A 14,923-nucleotide genomic window follows, 5' to 3' on the forward strand; every position below is an offset into this window, starting at 1 on the left:
TCTAGCCTGCCGCTGCCTCCGCATGCTTTCCTCCAATAGTGTCAGTGTCAATTATTGGGTGTTTTAGATGCTGTCTCGCCTCCCTCGGTCACTCTGTCATCGCCATGCTGTTGCCCTTAATTTTTGCTGTTTCCTGTCCATTTCCGTGGTGTTTCCATAATTTTCTGAGGTTTCCAGGTTTTTGGCCAATGGGGTTCGTTATTTGAAATGAGCACTCGAGCATCGGAAAAAGTTTGACTCGAATAACGAGCACTTGAGCATTTTAGTGCTCGCTCATCTCTAGTCATCACTAATTCTGTGCACCTACCATGAGGACAGCTGAGAATCTCGCCTCAGAGTGGCAGCGCCCCTTGCTGGTTGCGGAGGCAGCATTTTAGGACTGAACGTCAGGCAGCCAGGACGTGTCACTGTAAAATGTGTGGGCAACAACAGTGGCGTCCCTCCCTGCTGACATGAGTGGTGGATCGCCCTGGCTTAGCAACAGGCACTCACCCTCATCTGTGGCAACCTGCCTCCCTCTCATACACCCACCGACCTCATCTGTTGAAACCCTGTCTCCCTTCCGCCTTCCAGCCCACCTTCCTACCTCATCTGCGGCTTATCATAGATCATGCGTCGGTCCTCCGTTCTCAGCAGCACACCCGCCCTCTGTCCTCATCGACATTTTCATCGGTGCGCCGACCCTCCGTTTTGTATTCTTTTCAGTGCAATCTGCTTCCACATGTATTTCTAAAGTGTTTGCACCCATATTGTGTCACAGCTGCACTGTGTCTGACGCAACACAAAATTCTGATCATAAAGGGGCGTTCCGGTGCTGTGCACCAAATTTATTATGGCAACTTCTTTTGGTGCATCTTTAACACAGAGCGTGCAACACAATTCTGTCGATTCATGGTAATAAATGTGGCGCATGGTCCAACTCTACACCAGAAAGTCCAATTTTGTGACGCAGCAGACACAGTGCAGCCATGACACTTTATGAATACATGAAGAAGCAGTTTACACATTCTTTTCAGTGCAAAGTCAGACAGAAAACGGGTGCAAACGCTTAAATAAATGTGGACCAGTGTGTGTGTATATACAGTATGAATTGGTATATAAATGTATATCAGTACATAAATGTATGTATGTGTGTGTATGAGTGTGGAACTTTATGTGTGTGTGTATACAAATATTTGGTATCTCCCTGACCTAAAGTTTAAAGGGGAGATATTGGGGCAGATTTATCAAGCTGTCTGAAAGTCTGAATATTTCTAGTTGCCCATGGCAACCAATCACAGATCCCCCTTAAAATATTCATGAGCATTGGTAAAATTAAAGCCAAGCTGTGATTGGTTGCCATGGGTAACTAGAAATATTCTGACTTTCAGACAGCTTGATAAATCTACCCCAATATCTCCTCTTCAAACTTTAGGTCAGGGAGATACCAAATATTCTTATATACACACACATAAAGTTCCACACTCATACATTGATAAATCTGCCCCATTATGTGGCGTGCACAGTTACAGACATAAAACAGCAAAAGGAATTATTTCCACTTTTCCGGTACACAGCATGGATTATTAAATGCTGCCGCTATGAAGTATAAATTGCATTGGAGATAAGGCTGTGTTCACACTGCATTTTCTGTCTCTGTTGTAATGCTTCAGTGAGAGGGTTTACTATGTATCCCACGCTATATGTCGCAGGGAGGGGGGGCAGCGTCTTTCTGAAGTTCATCTCAGGCAGCAGAAAGGCCAGGTGCACCCCATCCTTCCTAGTGAATTTATAAGGGTGTTTTAAATTTTTTTAAAAAAGAAATGAAATGTATATAAAGAACATGATAAATGTGGCGTATGTCATGTATCCCATTTTCTTGGAGAAATTGTTACACAATCCTGGAACCTTTTCTGGTACTAAACTTACTAGAGCATAGAAAGAAATTATCGTCAAGAGTAAAAGGTTGCAGGCTTTCAACCTTTGAGCTGAACAACCAACCCAAATGAGCTTTTTTTTTTAAACATAAATTTCTATTGAATTTTAACATAGTAATAAATGGATCGGTTCTTTAATTCATGTAGAATATACCGTATATACTCGAGTATAAGCCGACCCAAGTATAAGCCGAGACCCCTAAACTACCACCAAAAACTGGGAAAACCTATTGACTCGAGTATAAGCCGAGGGTGGGAAATGCATTGGTCACAGACCCAGCCAAGTATATAGCCAGCCAGCCCCCTATAATATACAGCTTGCCCCCAGTAGTATACAGCCTGACCCAGCCTGCCCCCAGTAGTATACAGCCTGCCCCCAGTAGTATACAGCCTGCCCCCAGTAGTATACAGCCTGCCTCCTGTAGTATACAGCCACTCCAGCCTGCCCCCAGTAGTATACAGCCACCTAAGCCTGCCCCCAGTTGTATACAGCCACCCCAGCCTGCCCCCAGTTGTATACAGCCACCCCAGCCTGCCCCCAGTTGTATACAGCCACCCCAGCCTGCCCCCCAGTAATATACAGCATGCCCCCAGTAGTATACAGCCAAACAGCCCAGAATTAAAAAAAAATAAACTATTTACTCACCCTCCGGTGGTCCCGATGCGCAGCGCTGCTCCCCCGATGTCATTGCGGCTCCTCTTCTGGCTTCCCGGCTCCTCTTCTTGCTTCCGTGCCGTCTTCTGTTTTCTTTAACATCGCGTTGGGCGCCGCAACTGTTCTCTCCCGTGCGGCGCCTAGTATGACGCGTCGCTGCTGACGTCATGCTAGGTGCCGCACGGGAGAAGAACAATGGCAGCGCCCAACGCGATGTTAAAGAAGACAGAAGACGGCGCGGAAGCAAGAAGAGGAGCCGGGAAGCCAGAAGAGGAGCCGCGATGACATCGGGGGAGCAGCGCTGTGCATCGGGGCCACCGGAGGGTGAGTAAATAGTTTTTTTTTTTTAGTCAATTTTTTATTATTTTTTTACAAGTATTGACTCGTGTATAAGCCGAGGGGACGTTTTTCAGCACATTTTTTGTGCTGAAAAACTCGGCTTATACACGAGTATATACGGTAGTAATTTTATGTATTATGGGTACATTTTAATGGTATGATTAAAATTGACCTAATAAAAATTCTAGATGATTGTTTTAGGTGTTCAACCAACAGTTTAATGACAGGCAAGTAGATCTCATTCGGTATAAACCACCTAATGTTCTCAATAAAACGTCTACCTTGTTTGATTTTTTATCAGTAACTTAATGGGACTCATTTAAGGGTCCGCGGACTGCACTATTGTCAGAATATACAACGATTTCCGATGTGCACCGCATTTAGAAGGGCTTTTTGTGGCACGCGATCAGATTTTGGCGCATCGGCGCCGGTTTTAACGCAACATAAATCGGGGGGGGGGGGGGGGCAGGCCGTCGGACGATCCGAAGGATTCGGACCACGTGTGGGATTTAACATTCAAAGTTGTGTCACAAGCCATGCACTTACATGCGCCGGGAAGCAAATGGTGAACTCCGGCGGACCTCAGCGAGGAAACGACACATGCAGGAAATTGGACGCTCCGAATGCTCGTCGGAAAACGCACCTCGGGGATTGCGACAGGACGGGTAAGTAAATGTGCCCAACTGTGTATTGTGGTGAATCACTCTGGCAGACACTAGGTAGTGCAGGAAGCAGGGACACACATAGGTTATAGTCCAAATCAAGTGTTTTATTCACACACGTGAGTCAGCCGGCAGGATACACGGAGGCTCCTTTTCTGTATGAACACAGACCAGCATTCAGATCCCCAGGTGGTGCCTCAGCTACTGCTTCTGGCCTGGAGTCCATATCAGACTCTAACAAGTACTGTGACCTGCACCTGTGGGCTATACAAAAACCCAGGACCGAAAACCCGGATGAAGTACCACTGCCGGCCTACCCCTACTCCATAAAAAGCAGGTCCAGTACTGACTTTACAAAGGTATTTATAATAGCTAAGCCAACATAGACAAACAGACTTCTCCTGCTTACAACATGTCTGTATTATCCCTTGGGTCAATGAAGGCAAATCCAAGATTTTTACCATCCACCCTTTAACTGCTTGTATGACAGATACCAGTCCTCCCAAATAACACCTCTCACTTTCTCACAGTATATAATGGTGTAAATAGAATTTAGAACAACTTTGGATTTGTATGTCTCATTGTACATGGTAGGTAGTATGAATATGTACTGTTAATACTAAGGTAGAAGCTAATTCCATGTGTCCTTAAGCACCTCAGTAAAGACCTTAAGAATTCTGGATTTGTATTTCTTCCTCACCAGAGTGCTTGATGCTTTATTGTCAACACATACCATATGCAAACTGCAGCAATCCCATCAAAGCTGCTAGATCTGTGCCAAATCACGGACATCTTTTAGCATCACCAAGAAACAAACAAGGAAAATTGTTTTTGCAAGAATCTGTCAGACAATGAATCATATTCTGAAGAAACTACAGTGTTAAACTGTATTTATTGGTTTATTCATATTATGAAAATATATTTGTGATACTAATTTATCATATCATATTGAATCAAGTACGAAATATAAGTAAGATATAAATTGGATCATGTAAAAAATGTGATATAGGTAAAATATGCATACTTAAAGGGGTTCATATGGTTTTTCACTCTTAGCCCTGGGTGGCTTCCAATTTGTATGTATTTGTATGTAAGTACAGGTACAGTGTCGGACGGGTGTACCTTGGGCCCACCAGAGAGAATTTTTTTGGCCCACCCTTTATGTAATAAGAAAGACTACCAGACTACTCTTAAAGGGAACCTACCACCACGAATCTACCTATAAAGGTAGATCGGGTGGTAGGTGGATGTATGGGACATGAGGATAGCCCTTTTTAGAGCTAATCCTCACGTCCCCGCTAGCGTCACATAAACTTTATTGCCCTAATATGTTAATTTAATTAAGCGGCTACCGTGGCGTGGAGTAGCCGGACACGAGGCTACACGGCGCGGCTACTCCACGCCCCAGTAGCTGCTTTCCCCCGCCTACCCTGTGATCTTCGGCGCGCAGCTCCTGGCAGCTGCGCGCCCTCGTCCGAGAAGCCGGAGTTCTGCGCATGCGCAGTAACTCCGGCCAGGATGCGCGATCTCGGGAACGAGGCCGGAGTTACTGCGCATGCGCAGAACTCCGGCTTCTCGGACGAGGGCGCGCAGCTGCCAGGAGCTGCGCGCCGAAGATCACAGGGTAGGTGGGGGAAAGCAGCTACTGGGGCGTGGAGTAGCCGCGCCATGTAGCCTCGTGTCTGGCTACTCCACGCCCCGGTAGCCGCTTAATTAAATTAACATATTAGGGCAATAAAGTTTATGTGACGCTAGCGGGGACGTGAGGATTAGCTCTAAAAAGGGCTATCCTCACGTCCCATACATCCACCTACCACCCGATCTACCTTTATAGGTAGATTCGTGGTGGTAGGTGCCCTTTAATTGAAGTGGAAATCACGTTCTATCAAACATTAGATACAGAGCCAGAATCGAGGTCCATACATAACTGTAGCATTCAGCCAAGGTTGCAGCCATATATGCGTCCAAACAATGGCAGTGTGAATGCACCCTAACTTTGTCAAATCATCGCTGGGAAAAGATCTTATTTTATTACAGTGTACTGCGGCTGTAGCTCCATATATGGCTGTGTACTGCGGCTATAGCTCCATCTATGGCTGTTTACTGCGGCTGTAGCGCCATGTATGGCTGTGTACTGCGGCTGTAGCTCCATGTACAGCTGTGTACTCTGGCTGTAGCTCCATGTATGGCTGTGTACTGTGGCTGTAGCTCCATGTATGGCTGTGTACTGCGGCTGTAGCTCCACGTATGGCTGTGTACTGCGGCTGTAGCTCCATGTATGGCTGTATACTACGGCTGTAGCTCCATGTATGGCTGTGTACTGAGGCTGTAGCTTCATGTATGGCTGTGTACTAAGGCTCTAGCTACATGTATGGCTGTGTATTGCTCTTGTAGCTCCATGTATGGCTGTGTGCTGTGGCTGTAGCCCCATATATGGCTGTGTACTGCGGCTGTAGCTCCATGTATGGCTGTGTGCTGTGGCTGTAGCCCCATATATGGCTGTGTACTGCGGATGTAGCTCCATGTATGGCTGTGTACTGTGCTGGTTGCTCCATGTATGGCTGTGTACTGCGGCTGTAGCTCCATGTATGGCTGTGTACTGCGGCTGTAGCTCCATGTATGGCTGTGTACTGTGCTGGTAGCTCCATGTATGGCTGTGTACTGCGGCTGTAGCTCCATGTATGGCTGTGTACTGCGGCTGTAGCTCTATGTATGGCTGTGATGCAGCTGTAGCTCCATGTATGGCTGTGTACTGCGGCTGTAGCGCCATGTATGGCTGTGTACTGCGGCTATAGCTCCATGTATGGCTGTGTACTGTGGCTGTAGCTCCATGTATGGCTGTGCACTGTGCCTGTAGCTCCACGTATGGCTGTGTACTGCTCCTGTAGCTGCACGTATGGCTGTGTACTGCTCATGTAGCTCCATGTATGGCTGTGTACTGTAGCTCCATGTATGACTGTGTACTGCGGCTGTAGCTCCATGTATGGTTGTGTACTGTGCCTGTAGCTCCATGTATGGCTGTGTACTGCTGCTTTAGCTCCATGTATGGCTGTGTACTGCGGCTGTAGCTCCATGTATGGCTGTGTACTGCGGCTGTAGCTCCATGAATGGCTGTGTACTGTGGCTGTAGCGCCATGTATGGCTGTGTACTGCGGCTATAGCTCCATGTATGGCTGTGTACTGCGGCTGTAGCTCCATGTATGGCTGTGCACTGTGCCTGTAGCTCCACGTATGGCTGTGTACTGCTCCTGTAGCTCCACGTATGGCTGTGTACTGCTCCTGTAGCTCCACGTATGGCTGTGTACTGCTCCTGTAGCTGCACGTATGGCTGTGTACTGCTCATGTAGCTCCATGTATGGCTGTGTACTGTAGCTCCATGTATGACTGTGTACTGCGGCTGTAGCTCCATGTATGGTTGTGTACTGTGCCTGTAGCTCCATGTATGGCTGTGTACTGCTGCTTTAGCTCCATGTATGGCTGTGTACTGCGGCTGTAGCTCCATGTATGGCTGTGTACTGCGGCTGTAGCTCCATGTATGGCTGTGTACTGTGGCTGTAGCGCCATGTATGGCTGTGTACTGCGGCTATAGCTCCATGTATGGCTGTGTACTGTGGCTGTAGCTCCATGTATGGCTGTGCACTGTGCCTGTAGCTCCACGTATGGCTGTGTACTGCTCCTGTAGCTGCACGTATGGCTGTGTACTGCTCATGTAGCTCCATGTATGGCTGTGTACTGTAGCTCCATGTATGACTGTGTACTGCGGCTGTAGCTCCATGTATGGTTGTGTACTGTGCCTGTAGCTCCATGTATGGCTGTGTACTGCTGCTTTAGCTCCATGTATGGCTGTGTACTGCGGCTGTAGCTCCATGTATGGCTGTGTACTGCGGCTGTAGCTCCATGTATGGCTGTGTACTGTGGCTGTAGCGCCATGTATGGCTGTGTACTGCGGCTATAGCTCCATGTATGGCTGTGTACTGCGGCTGTAGCTCCATGTATGGCTGTGCACTGTGCCTGTAGCTCCACGTATGGCTGTGTACTGCTCCTGTAGCTCCACGTATGGCTGTGTACTGCTCCTGTAGCTCCACGTATGGCTGTGTACTGCTCCTGTAGCTGCACGTATGGCTGTGTACTGCTCATGTAGCTCCATGTATGGCTGTGTACTGTAGCTCCATGTATGACTGTGTACTGCGGCTGTAGCTCCATGTATGGTTGTGTACTGTGCCTGTAGCTCCATGTATGGCTGTGTACTGCTGCTTTAGCTCCATGTATGGCTGTGTACTGCGGCTGTAGCTCCATGTATGGCTGTGTACTGCGGCTGTAGCTCCATGTATGGCTGTGTACTGTGGCTGTAGCGCCATGTATGGCTGTGTACTGCGGCTATAGCTCCATGTATGGCTGTGTACTGCGGCTGTAGCTCCATGTATGGCTGTGCACTGTGCCTGTAGCTTCACGTATGGCTGTGTACTGCTCCTGTAGCTCCACATATGGCTGTGTACTGCTCCTGTAGCTCCATGTATGGCTGTGTACTGCTCCTGTAGCTGCACGTATGGCTGTGTACTGCTCATGTAGCTCCATGTATGGCTGTGTACTGTAGCTCCATGTATGACTGTGTACTGCGGCTGTAGCTCCATGTATGGTTGTGTACTGTGCCTGTAGCTCCATGTATGGCTGTGTACTACTGCTTTAGCTCCATGTATGGCTGTGTACTGCAGCTGTAGCTCCATGTATTGCTGTGTACTGTGGCTGTAGCTTCATGTCTGGCGGTGAACTGCGGCTGTAGCTCCATGTATGGCTGTGTACTGCGGCTGTAGCTCCATGTATGGCTGTGTACTGTGCTGGTAGCTCCATGTATGGCTGTGTACTGCGGCTGTAGCTCCATGTATGGCTGTGTACTGCGGCTGTAGCTCTATGTATGGCCGTGATGCGGCTTTAGCTCCATGTATGGCTGTGTACTGCGGCTGTAGCGCCATGTATGGCTGTGTACTGCGGCTGTAGCGCCATGTATGGCTGTGTACTGCGGCTGTAGCTCCATGTATGGCTGTGCAGTGTGCCTGTAGCTCCACGTATGGCTGTGTACTGCGGCTGTAGCTCCATGTATGGCTGTGTACTGCGGCTGTAGCTCCATGTATGGCTGTGTACTGCTCCTGTAGCTGCACGTATGGCTGTGTACTGCTCATGTAGCTCCATGTATGGCTGTGTACTGTAGCTCCATTTATGGCTGTGAGCTGTGGCTGTGGCTCCATGTATGGCCGTGTACTCCGGCTGTAGCTCCATGTATGGCTGTGTACTGCGGCTGTAGCTCCATGTATTGCTGTGTACTGCGGCTGTAGCTCCATGTATTGCTGTGTACTGAGGCTGTAGCTCCATGTATGGCTGTGTACTGCGGCTGTAGCTCCATGTATGGCTGTGATGCGGCTGTAGCTCCATGTATGGCTGTGTACTGCGGCTGTAGCGCCATGTATGGCTGTGTACTGCGGCTATAGCTCCATGTATGGCTGTGTACTGCTCCTGTAGCTCCATGTATGGCTGTGCACTGTGCCTGTAGCTCCACGTATGGCTGTGTACTGCTCCTGTAGCTCCACATATGGCTGTGTACTGCTCCTGTAGCTCCATGTATGGCTGTGTACTGCTTCTGTAGCTGCACGTATGGCTGTGTACTGCTCATGTAGCTCCATGTATGGCTGTGTACTGTAGCTCCATGTATGACTGTGTACTAAGGCTGTAGCTTCATGTATGGTTGTGTACTGTGCCTGTAGCTCCATGTATGGCTGTGTACTGCTGCTTTAGCTCCATGTATGGCTGTGTACTGCAGCTGTAGCTCCATGTATTGCTGTGTACTGTGGCTGTAGCTTCATGTCTGGCTGTGAACTGCGGATGTAGCTCCATGTATGGCTGTGTACTGCGGATGTAGCTCCATGTATGGCTGTGTACTTTGGCTGTAGCTTCATGTATGGCTGTGAGCTGTGGCTGTAGCTCCATGTATGGCTGTGTACTGCTCCTGTAGCTCCACGTATGGCTGTGTACTGCGGCTGTAGCTCCAAGTATGGCTGTGTACTGCAGCTGTAGCTCCATGTATGGCTGTGTACTGTAGCTGTAGCTCCATGTATGGCTGTGTACTGCGGATGTAGCTCCATGTATGGCTGTGTACTGTATCTCCATGTATGACTGTGTACTGCGGCTGTAGCTCCATGTATGGTTGTGTACTGTGCCTGTAGCTCCATGTATGGCTGTGTACTGATGCTTTAGCTCCATGTATGGCTGTGTACTGCAGCTGTAGCTCCATGTATTGCTGTGTACTGTGGCTGTAGCTTCATGTCTGGCTGTGAACTGCGGATGTAGCTCCATGTATGGCTGTGTACTGCGGATGTAGCTCCATGTATGGCTGTGTACTTTGGCTGTAGCTTCATGTATGGCTGTGAGCTGTGGCTGTAGCTCCATGTATGGCTGTGTACTGCTCCTGTAGCTCCACGTATGGCTGTGTACTGCGGCTGTAGCTCCAAGTATGGCTGTGTACTGCAGCTGTAGCTCCATGTATGGCTGTGTACTGTAGCTGTAGCTCCATGTATGGCTGTGTACTGCGGATGTAGCTCCATGTATGGCTGTGTACTGCGGATGAAGCTCCATGAATGGCTGTGTACTGCGGAAGTAGCTCCATTTATGGCTGTGAGCTGTGGCTGTGGCTCCATGTATGGCCGTGTACTGCGGCTGTAGCTCCATGTATGGCTGTGTACTGCGGCTGTAGCTCCATGTATTGCTGTGTACTGCGGCTGTAGCTCCATGTATGGCTGTGTACTGTGGCTGTAGCTCCATGTATGGCTGTGTACTGAGGCTGTAGCTCCATGTATAGCTGTGTACTGCGGCTGTAGCTCCATGTATGGCTGTGTACTGTGGCTGTAGCTCCATGTATGGCTGGGTACTGTGCTGGTAGCTCCATGTATGGCTGTGTTCTGCGGCTATAGCACCATGTATGGCTGTGTACTGCGGCTGTAGCTCCATGTATGGCTATGTACTTCGGCTGTAGCTCCATGTATGGCGGTGTACTGTGCTGGTAGCTCCATGTATGGCTGTGTACTGCGGCTGTAGCTCCATGTATGGCTGTGTACTGCGGCTGTAGCTCCACGTATGGCTGTGTACTGTGCTGGTAGCTCCATGTATGGCTGTGTACTGCGGCTGTAGCTCCATGTATGGCTGTGTGCTGCGGCTGTAGCTCCATGTATGGCTGTGTACTGCGGCTGTAGCTCCATGTATGGCTGTGTACTGCGGCTGTAGCTCCATGTATGGCTGTGTACTGCGGGCTCTGTACACTCTCAGGTGTCAGAATCAGGTGTCAGTCTTAGGTGTCAGAGTCAGGTGTTAGTCTCAGGTGTCAGAGTCATGTTTCAGTCTTAGGTGTTAGTCTCAGCTGTCAGTTTATGTGTCAGTGGCAGGTGTCAGTGGCAGGTATCACTTCTGACTTCTGACCATGTCCTAAAAAAGGACACTGTAGTATTGTCAATATTTGGGCATTATCAATGAATTTTCTGCTTTAGGCACCCCTGCTTAGTTTACATCACAAAGCTGCAGATGTTTCTCAAGTAATTGGTTGATCTAGTGTCCGCCTCTCCTGTTCACTACACCTCCATTTCCTTGACCAACTGACTTACTTGGATTGGAACTCTTACACATCAATATGTATTTGATTCAGGTGTATAAGAGCAACAACCAAGTTTTGACAGTTGGGTCCAATAATGGATACCAATTACAATTTGGTTAAATTACTTTTTGGGTTTGCTTTAAGCCTTTGGACAATTGCAGCAGTGACATCTGCAGTACATTTCTGAGAACTGCACAATATTTAAATTTCCCCTTTATTTCCTCTCTTGCTTTAGTCTCAGCTCCATTTAATGTGCCGCAGAAGATTTGGTATTCATCTTCCTCTTGAAGTACATGACTGATGTTGTCATATTCTGGTGCAGTAGCCCAGAACAAGAATCCCTTTTCCCTTCTCCTTACCACATTAAAAAGTAATGGGTCTATAGATACTAAAGAGAAACCTCTCTTGAACTGATGAATTTATTAAGAGGTGACATAATGTTTCTTAAGACTTGAAAGGATGTATTGTGGAATTATTTGACTTTCATGGATACTATCTCCAGAGAATGTACAATGAATGTATCTTGTGGATACATAGCTGTTAATCTTCCCCTCTATAATAAAGTGACTAATCTGGAACTACACTACAGTATTGTGTGTGCATAGTAATCCATTCATTTGTACTGATAAATATAGGCCCTGATTTCAACAAAAGGCAAATAATCCCTTACATACGCACTGTGCAGGAAAGTCTCATCTATCATCCAGCTCAATAAAGAATAAAGCTATTTGCTAACAACCCTAAGTACAAATAGCTTGTCGCTAGGTTTATTTAAGGTAAAATGATCATGAAAGGTGGGGATCCAGGAAATTATAGCTTGCTGGGTTTGTATCTTTTGTTGAATATTGCTGAATTTAGATATAGTTATGTTTTTGCTTCACAGGAATTATTTGCACCAGGAATGCTTTCAGTATTTTACTACTTATTTTTGTAGTGTTATCTACTTTTAATTCTCATGCATTTTCTCAGTTCTCCCACAATTCCACATCCCGCTCAATGAGTCGCTGAAGAAATTAATAAGAATGTATGAAGTACAGATCTCTTTACATTCTATTTGACAAGCATCAATGCTCATATGATCAATGAGAAATTACAAATTATATAATTTACACTAATTTCGATTTTCTACACAAAAAGATGCTTTAGAGCTTGCAATGCAATGTGTTTGCATTTCTTTTAACTTGCCGCTCACTGCCTGTTGCCAAGTAAATTCAATGTGTAGCAGCAGAGATGCTGAAATGGATTGCCGAAAGCGGAAGAGGTATCTAGCTGCCATTGCTAGATTGCTAGCTGCCATTTTAGTAGAGAGCACATGAATCCTGTCATTCTCTTCTTCAAACAACAACTTGATCAAAACACCCTCAGAATGTTAGGCTACCTGCAGACAAGTGTTCCACATCTTTACCACCATCTTTTCTCATGTTTTTTTATGACAATCTGGATCCTCATAAAGTTTAGTCTATGACAAAGAGTCCAGACTAAGATATGCAACCGTACATACTTGAGTATAAGCCGACCCGAGTATAAGCCGAGACCCCTAATTTTACCAACAAAAACTGGGAAAAACTACTGAGGGCCGAGGGTGGGAAATGCATTGGTCAACCCCCCCCCCAATAGTATACAGCCTGCCAGCCCCCAGTAGTATACAGCCTGCCAGCCCCCAGTAGTATACAGCCTGCCAGCCCCCAGTAGTATTTAGCAGCCCCTAGTAGTATACAGCAGCCCCTAGTAGTATACAGCAAGTCCCTAGTACTATACATCAGCCACCAGTAGTATACAGCAGCCCCTAGTAGTATACAGCAGCCCCCAGTAGTATACAGCTTGCCCCCAGTAGTATACAGCAGCCCCTAGTAGTATACAGCAAGCCACTAGTAGTATACAGCAGCCTTTAGTAGTATACAGCAAGCCCCTAGTAGTATACAGCAGCCCCTAGTTGTATACAGCAAGCCCCTAGTAGTATATAGCAGCCCCTAGTAGTATATAGCAGCCCCTAATAGTATACAGCAGCCCCTAGTAGTATACAGCAAGCCCCTAGTAGTATACAGCAGCCTGCCCCCACGGACCTTAAAAAAAATAAACTTAAATACTCACCCTCCAATCTCAGCACGGCTCCCCGATGTCGGCGCGGCTTACCGATGTCCCCGATGTCAGCGCGCCCTGTCTTCTTTCTTCTCCGCGGCTCCTCTTCTTTCTTCTGGCATGGACGCGGCCATGTTTTCTTCTAGCATGCGCATACTATGAAACGGCCGATGCTGATGTCATAGTATGTGCGGCCATGAAGAAACCATGGCCGCTTCCATGCCGGAAGAAAGAAGAGAGAAGACGGGGCGCGCTGACATCGGGGACATCGGTAAGCCACGCCGACATCAGGGAGTCACGCTGACGTTGGAGGGTGAGTATTTAAGTTTATTTTTTTTAACTGGGTAATTTTTTTTAAATAATAGACTTGTGTATAAGCCGAGGGGATGTTTTTCAGCACATTTTTTGCTTATACACAAGTATATACGGTACTAGGCTGTGGCCACTGATCCATTAAAATGTTCTGCATTCAGTGTACTTGTGTGTTCTATTTAAAAAAAAACAAAAAAAAAAAACAGATGTTCGGACCTGCATTTTGTATAATTACCATTCTTAAATTAAGAATAATAAAAAAACAGATGTTACATGGCGAATTTTCAATGTGCGTCTTCTGCTAGTCTCATCTTCCTATTTTCCTCTTATGTGTCCAGTGGCCAAATTTTAGTTGTACTGTAGTTTGTATAATGTACGCAGGGTGCATATTAGGTGGTGTTTATTTGCTGCTGTGTTTTGTATGTGTAAACTGTTGCTAAGGTTGCTGCTGTGTTTGGGATTGATTGAGCTATATCCAGATACCTGCAGCTCAGCCCTGTCCAGTAAGGGTTACTAGAGTGATGGACTGCTTGTCCACTCAGCTACTGGGGGTGGTGCCAGGAACTCCTTTATATATCTGCTTAGTCCTCTTACATCTTGCTGGTTCTACTAGTCTCCTTATATGTTTCCCCTATTGCCGATAGTTATTGCTTTTGCTTATCTCTGTATCTGACAACTTCTGCGTTTACTCAACCTCTCTCTAGTTATACGATTCTGTGCCTTCACCATCATCTTGGTTTTGACCCAGTTCTGTCTAACTTCACTTGTTTTTCTTTATCTGTTGTTTGTCCCTTTGTGTTTTAGTGTGAATACTGGTCTATCTCTAACTTCCTGTCACCTGTTCACTCCACCATCTTGTTGCATCCAAAGTAAGTTTTGCCTGTCACCTTGGAGGGTCTCTCAGGGTCCTTTTGGTAGGTTTCTGGTAGCAGGGCATTTTTTTTGCTTTAGGCAGCTGATATCGTGTAGGGACATCACAGGGTGGGTATGCCACTGCTTAACTAGTCTGACAGATTATGCCAAGTCTAGTTGTGGTTGCGCTGTTTGCTGGAGTGGTATCTGACATGTTTAGTTAAGTTGTTTGTCCTTCATTTAAACTGTCCTATCTACAATACAACTATGTATGCTAGATTATCAACAATATCACATATTGGTCTCTGAAGATTTCTTACAGCTGGGAGTTACATCTAGCAAAATCTCTCTAGATTTATGGTAGGTTCTTCTAATTCCAGTGTGAAATGATGTTTCAGTTTCCTCTTTCTGAAGACAGGAGGTGGCGGTGAAGTTGTAAATAAGTGAGGTAGGTCTCGGACTGGCCCTCTTGAGC

Source organism: Engystomops pustulosus, chromosome 1, assembly GCF_040894005.1.
Source record: "Engystomops pustulosus chromosome 1, aEngPut4.maternal, whole genome shotgun sequence".
NCBI classification, from domain to species: domain Eukaryota; kingdom Metazoa; phylum Chordata; class Amphibia; order Anura; family Leptodactylidae; genus Engystomops; species Engystomops pustulosus.